Raw genomic sequence first — 7,423 nt, forward strand, 5'->3', positions numbered from 1 at the left:
TGCCAAAGGGTGCCTTTGGATTGTTGCTTTATTCTCTGAGCTTGAGGCCAAGTAGGAGGATTTGGGTTCTGGGATACTCTTATCTGCTCCATAGTGTTATAGGAACAAGCTTATCTATATTATGTGGATATAAATTGGTCTGTTTTAAGAGAATCTGAGAGATAAAACCCTACACTTATGGAATTAATAAAGGAAAGGGGAAAGATTAGTTGAACGTGCAATAACACCTTTTTTGGTGGTGATGAATGAAAAAGATAGGATTACTAATTAATATGTCAGAGATCATCTCAACTGAACATAAAGTTCACAAAATGTGATTTGACATTTGAAACTTGAATTTGGATAGAGCTCTTTAGGATCACATCTTTTGTAGAAATAAAAACAAACCTAATTTATTGAGCATTTTTCTAGCCTGGACACCACAGTAGGCAGGCTTGCATAGGTTGATTCACTTTTATTTCATTTAATCCTCGAAAATTCCCTGGGACTGTCTATTTTACAGATGGGAAAACTGAGGCTCAGAGAGCTAACATTTCTTTTATAAAGTCATGTGCATTTGGTAGGGTGAAAGTTTCCACCCAACTTTACCTAACTACCTGCACATCTCATGTTTTCTCCACTGTCATGAGATGCTTTTCTTATTTGTTGCATAAATGGAGGCATATCTGTCCTGTAGAGCCCAGATACTGTTGAATGAAATGTTGTCAATTTCTTGTCTAGGAATGACCACCTATGAGCATATTTATGTAACTTATTCTTTATTGATCTGTATTGGACTGGGGCCCTCAGAGGGTAACAAGGACATAAGCAGCAAGATAGACCAAATTTGACACCTGGGCACCAGGACCATGAGACAAGGTCATTTAAACTGACCTGCAGTTTAAATGAACCACCTGAGCAACCAGCACCTGCAGCCAACTCTTTCTAAATCACCCTCATGTGTTTCAGTCTTGATCTTTGCTATTTGTAAACAAACAGGTAAAAGATAACATTTCATCCTGTCCACTGCCCCTTGAAGGTACTTAAATTCCACACAAATCTCTTGCATACCTTAAGTTTCTAATTTTCTATGCATTTGCAATCAAACATGAAGAATACACATTTTTGTCCTTACTTCCAACTCTGAAGCAATTCTCTCGAGCTAGAAGAGAAACTAGCCCCTAGAGGTCATTGGCATGAATGTGAACACCCAGTTAAGAAAAAAAAAAAGTTATAGGACTGTTAGAAATGGCGGCAAATTGTAATATGCAATTTCACAAATGACTCAAATGCAATTTTGAAAATGCAGCTTCCTTACATTTTCTGGCTCAGAAGATATTAATAACAGGTCAGCCAGTGTAATATTCCCTGAAATGAGATAAAAAAAAATAAGGTATAGACAGACATGGCTTGAGACCATAGATAAGACTGTCTGATTTCATAGTTTAATATTTCAAAAAATATTTCAAAAATTTTGACTAAAGTTTTTTCTACATCTTCTTGTAAATGTATCTAACATTTTCAATTTCTTTGTTCATATCATGGAAAGTTACTATAACTGCCTCATATTGTCCTTTAGACCCATAGCAACTAACTCTCCAGTGATGCACATTGCAGAAATAGCTTTTTTTTTTTTTTTTTTTTTTTTTGAGACGGAGTCTTGCTCTGTCGCCCAGGCTGGAGTGCAGTGGTGCGATCTCGGCTCACTGCAAGCTCCGTCTCCCGGGTTCAAGCCATTATCCCACCTCAGCCCCCTGAGTAGCTGAGACTACAGGCGCCCGCCACCACACCCGGCTAATTTTTTTGTATTTTTTTTAGTAGAGACGGGGTTTCACCGTGTTAGCCAGGATGGTCTCAATCTCCTGACCTCGTGATCCACCCGCCTCCGCCTCCCAAAGTGCTGGGATTACAGGCGTCAGCCACCGCGCCCAGCCCAGAAATGGCTTTTATAAAAATACAGACTTGATTTTTTGTGCACAGAAAGTGTTTCTTTCACATATGTCACTGTTTGATCTGATGAACCTAACCAGAGAAAGGAATCATTTTCTTCTCTCTTATTCAGTCCTCTCCTTTGCTGGAATTATAACCAGAAAATGAACTTCTCCAAGATGCAGCTCCTTAAGGATCACCGATGCTGTTCCATGGGCCAGGATCTTTGCATTCTCCTCTCCCCTCACATTGTTTCTCTTCCTTTTACATCCTCACATATTATTTTTCTACTGTGCAGGCAGTTTAGCTAACTAGCTTCTTAATGGTTCTGCTCATATTCAAGTCAAGTGCTTCCTCAGCCTCCTCCACATATTCTACCAAGCCACCAGCCACAGCTAACTAGGAGAACTGCTATCCTGGCATGACTTCGGCTTCTAGTTAACAAAGAACTTGCAAGGCCACATCATGCTGCATGTTCACACCAACTTACGATGTTGATTTTATTACCAATTTGCTGACAAGGAAACTTGAGGGTGTTTTCCAGATTTGTACTCATAGGAACACAGGTCATCTGACTTCCACATAGATGCACACCTGCCTCCTTGCAAGAGATTCAGTTTCTGTGTTCCTGGCACTGAGGCTGTCAACGTCTGCCACATTGCACTGCTAGTATCTCACAGGCTTTTCAACTGGACCCCATCCCTTCCTTCCCATCCTGCCTCTACCCTCCCCATCATCTCAGTCTAAAATACACTCACGGGAGAAAATTCTTAAAAACTTCTTTAGTTATTTTTACCTTAAAATTTTTTCTGACAGGCAGGGTGTGGTGGCTCATGCCTGCAATCCCAGCACTGTGGGAGGCCAAGATGAGAGGATCGCTCGAGCCCAGGAGTTCAAGACCAGCCCGGACAACATGGTGAAAACCCATCTCTACAAAAAATACAAAAATTAACCAGGTGTGGTGGTACCTGTAGTCCCAGCTACTCAGGAGGCTGAGGCTGGAGGATTACTTGAGCCTGGGAGGTTGAGGCTTCAGTGAGCTAAGATCACACCACTGCACTTCAGCCTGGGTGACAAATACCTCATCTTTAAAAAAAAAAATTTGTTTCTGACACTCAGCATTACATTTATTCTTTCATAAAACACTCTCCTCTGAGACTGCCTCTTGCCCTCATGCATGTATCTCTTTGTGACAATGCCCCCTTAATGCTTGCAATACCTTAAGTGTCTACCTGAGACACAAGGAAATATGAGGGTGTTTGCTCACAGATGATGACGAGGAGGAGGCTATAACTACCATTCATACAGCAGTTGCTTGTAAATCCTTTGCCTGCACCATTTAATTTTATCCTTAAAACAATCCAATGAGGTGGGTACTACTTATGTTTCCATTTTACAGATGAGAAGAATAAGACTCAGAGAGTTTAAGGAACTTGACCAACAGCTAGTAAGTAGCAGAGGGTTCAAACCAGATCTGTTTTACGCCAAAGTGCATTCTCTCTGAACTGCTAGTCTCCCTAAGACTTTATACACTAGCTGAAGGGAGAAAAATGCATAAGACGACCTACAATGCCTGTTGCAAATGATAAGTGACAAATTAATGGTGGCAATCAAGAATTTTGTGGACTTTCAGAAGGTAAGAAGTCACGTTCCTGCATGTTTGGGTTCTTCTGAGAGAGTTACAGTAACCCCCAGAGCTCCTTACCAGGGCTAATTGGAGGGCGCTGATCTCCTCTGGGGTCTCATCTGAATTCCACAGGTGCATGGTCCCAGCCTTGAATCCTTCCCTTGGAGTCCCTCATTCTTCGACTTTAGCACTGTGGAAGCTTCATTCAGGGCACCTGTAGGCTACAAACTACCTCTATCTGCTCTGTTTTTCAACCTAACCTTGTGGTTGGGAGAAGAGAGCCCAGGATTTCTACGGAGAGAACAGAGAACACAAGGAAACTAGCGCACACAGATCAGAATTGCCCAGTGCAGGGATGGAACCCAGGCTTGGAGTTCCAAGGCTTGGGTCTAGGGTGGGTTTTCAGCACAAACACTTCCTAGTTGTGTGCCCTTGGACATTTTCCCAACTTCTTCGATTTTTCTCTGTAAAATGGGAATAGCACAAGAAACTATTTCATAGAAATGACATTGCTGTAACGTGCCTGACACTTTGTAAATTCTCAATAAGTAGTAGCTTGTAAACAACCCAGAGATCCTTGGATTGAAGTACTTCCCAGGTATACAGAAGCCTTGGCCTAAGAGATGGCAATGAGCATGTTTTCCTCTTTGGGAAGTTTGGGCTCTGAGGGTAGAGGAGATAGTGTAGGGGTTAAATGCCTGCCTGGAGTGTGTTGTAGAACTCTGCATACATCTCTTCAAGCAGGTCCAATTGTGAAGTTAGAGAAAGACCCCTGACACCTGATCCAATTGTAAGAGTAATTTACAGCAGTGTTTCTCCCAGTTCACTGGGTCATAAGAGTCATCTGGGTCGCTTTTTTTTGAGAGAGAGAGTCTCGCTCTGTCGCCCAGGCTGGAGTGCAGTGGTGCGATCTCGGCTCACTGCAAGCTCCGTCTCTTGGCTTCACACCATTCTCCTGCCTCGGCCTCCCAAATAGCTGGGACTACAGGCGCCTGCCACCATGCCCGGCTAATTTTTTGTATTTTTAGTAGAGACGGGGTTTCACCGTGTTAGCCAGGATGGTCTCAATCTCTTGACCTCGTGATCCACCCGCCTCAGCCTCCCAAAGTGGTGGGATTACAGGCATGAGGCACCGCGCCCGGCCTCACCTGGGTTGCTTATTTAAAATACAGTTTCCCAGCCCTCTCCCCCAAAATGTTCTAACCCAGGTGCTCTAGGGCAGGTCCTGGGAATGTTCATTTTACACAAGCCACTGGGTGATTTCATGACCAAAGAAGTTTAGGAAACATTGTTTTAAGCATTCAAAGAACTTATGTGTCCTCTATGTAATGGAATCTACATAATGAGCAGATTTATCATCCCCACTTTACAGGAAAAGTAACTAAGACCCAACAAGCTTCAGCAGCGTGCAAGAGCCTGCTCAGGCTGGCTCAAGAGAGCCTACTGTTGTTATTTTGTTTTTTTGAGATGGAGTTTCACTGTTGTCACCCAGGCTGGAGTGCAGTGGCACAATCTCGGCTCACTGCAACCTCTGCCTTCTGGGTTCAAGCGATTCTCCTGCCTCAGCCTCCTGAGTAGCTGGGACCACAGGCACCTGCCACCACGCCCAGCTAATTTTTTGTATTTTTAGTAGAAATGGGGTTTCACTATGTTGGCCAGGCTGGTCTCCAACTCCTGACCTCGGGTAGTCCTCCCGCCATGGCCTCCCAAATTGCTGGGATTACAAGCATGAGCCACCGTGCCCAGCCAAGATAGCCTACTGTTAAATATTCAAGGAATTTGCAATTCGGTGATTAAACCCTGAGTGGCTTGAATTTGGCCATGGTGGAATAACTGCACTCCAGATTTCTCCTGGCCAGAAGGGAGCTCACGGGTGCTCAGGTCGGCTTCTTTTTTCAAACAACCCAGGGCACTGATAGAAGTGAACACTTCTTGGCTATTCTCCTGTTTTCGGTGCATGGCTCAATTCGAATATTGTCTTTTTCTCTACTGAAATTCATAAACATTACATACAAATCAGCAACCCAGGGCTTTTTTTTTTTTTTTTTTAAAGAGCTGGTTTACTAGCACATCACTGAGTCAGGGTAAGTAGTTTGTCTGACTGTTAGAAAAAAGCTGAAGTTCACCTGTGTTCTCGCTCCTTAATCCATGTGCATTCTCCTGCTGCTCCCTCTATCGTCCCTCCAACCTCCAGTCCTGGGTAGCGTTAAGGGCTCAAATTCTAACAAGGATCACCTGCTAGAGAGTTGGTTCAGAATTTCTAAAGACTTTGTGATCATTCTTTTCCACAACAGGTTGATGTCTCCCTCTAGTGGATAGGAACGAGCAAGACAAGTTTTTAGATCATTGTATATGTGTAACATGTTGAAATATAGAGAGAGCTAATTTCCAATAGCAGCACAAAAATTTCCTTTTATTCATTTAATATTTCATTCACTCAGCATTTAGAATTTGCTTACTATGTGCCAGATATTGAGGTATAAAGATAAAAAAAGAGAAAAGTCACTATATACTGAGAAAGACTGCCAAGATACATTGAGAAGAAAATTAGAGTGCAGAACCTTATGAAAAATATACTATCATTTGTTTATAAAGGCAAAAGAAAGAATATATACATACATTCACATAAGATATATTTAGAGAGACACACAAAATACTGTTAATATTAGTTGGTTTTGGCCGGGTGTGGTGGCTCACGCCTGTAATCCCAGCACTTTGGGAGGCCAAGGCAGGTGGATCACGAGGTCAGGAGAGCGAGACCACCCTGGCTAACATGATGAAACCCCGTCTCTACTAAAAATACAAAAAAATCAGCCAGGTGTGGTGGCAGCGCCTGTAGTCCCAGCTACTTGGGAGACTGAGTCAGGAGAATGGCGTGAATGCAGGAGGCAGAGCTTGCAGTGAGCCGAGATCGTGCCACTGCACTCCAGCCTGGGCAACAGAGCAAGACTCCATCTCAAAAAAAAAAAAAAAAAATATATATATATATATATTTATGTTGGTTTCCTCCTGGAAGGGGAATAGAATATCTAGTAAATAGGGGTAGGAGACAGTTTTCACTGCATTCCTTTTAAGTGTGTGTGTGTGTGTAAAATTTTTTCTTTCAAGATAGGCTCTCACTCTGACCCTGTGCTGGAGTTGCAGTGGCACAATCTCAGCACAATGCAGCCTCAACCTCCTGGGCTCAGGTGATCCTCCCACCTCAGCCTCTTGGGTAGCCAGGACTACAGGTGTGCACCACCACCCCTGGCTAGTTTTTTGTATTTTTTGTAGAGACGGGGTTTCGCCATATTACCCAGGCTGGTCTTGAACTCCTGGATTCAAGCGATCCATCTGCCTCAGCCTCCCAAAGTGCTGGGATTACAGGCATGAGCCACTCTTCCCCGGCTCCCTTTTATACTTTTTTTATTGTGAACCAGATGAAGGTATTTCCTAATCATAAAGTAGATAGATATTAAAACTTATGAAGAAACTCAGGAGGCCAGTCCTGCCTTCAGTTTCTCAGAAGAAATTCATACACATATATACACTGCAGTGTGATCAGGCTGTGTTAGAAGCAGGCACAGTGCACTACAAAGCAGCAGGCAGAGGCCCCTACCAAAACTGGTTGTGGGGATGGAGTGGAAGCAGGAAGGATCAAGAGAGACCAGGCTAAGGAGGACCTTGCATGACAGGCTAACGAGCTTTCACTTGATTCCGTAGCAACAGCAAGCCATTCAAAGACTTGAGCAGGAGACTAACATGTAGATTTCTCATTTTAGAGGATCATCTGGCAGCAGTGTAGGAAGGATTTGAGGAGGTCTCCACTAGAGGGAAGGTAGAGTCATGAGCCCTTTTCTGTAATTTCTCTTCTTCAAAGATGTGTTCACTAGGGTCAGAGGATTCAGG

General features: G+C 43.3%; 1 protein-coding gene across 1 annotated transcript in view; it reads right to left on the reverse strand.

The window, feature by feature from the left end:
• The window catches only part of ESR2 (estrogen receptor 2), a 76,533-nt gene extending 72,713 nt beyond the window's left edge, over window positions 1-3,820 (reverse strand). Inside the window, exon 1 of the mRNA XM_003267794.2 lies at window positions 3,614-3,820. The gene's annotated coding sequence lies outside the window, so the exon portion shown is untranslated. The remainder of the gene's footprint in view (window positions 1-3,613) is intronic.
• Window positions 3,821-7,423: the final 3,603 nt, after the last annotated feature.

The sequence above is a fragment of the Nomascus leucogenys genome, chromosome 1a (assembly GCF_006542625.1).
Source record: "Nomascus leucogenys isolate Asia chromosome 1a, Asia_NLE_v1, whole genome shotgun sequence".
Taxonomy (NCBI): Eukaryota; Metazoa; Chordata; class Mammalia; order Primates; family Hylobatidae; genus Nomascus; species Nomascus leucogenys.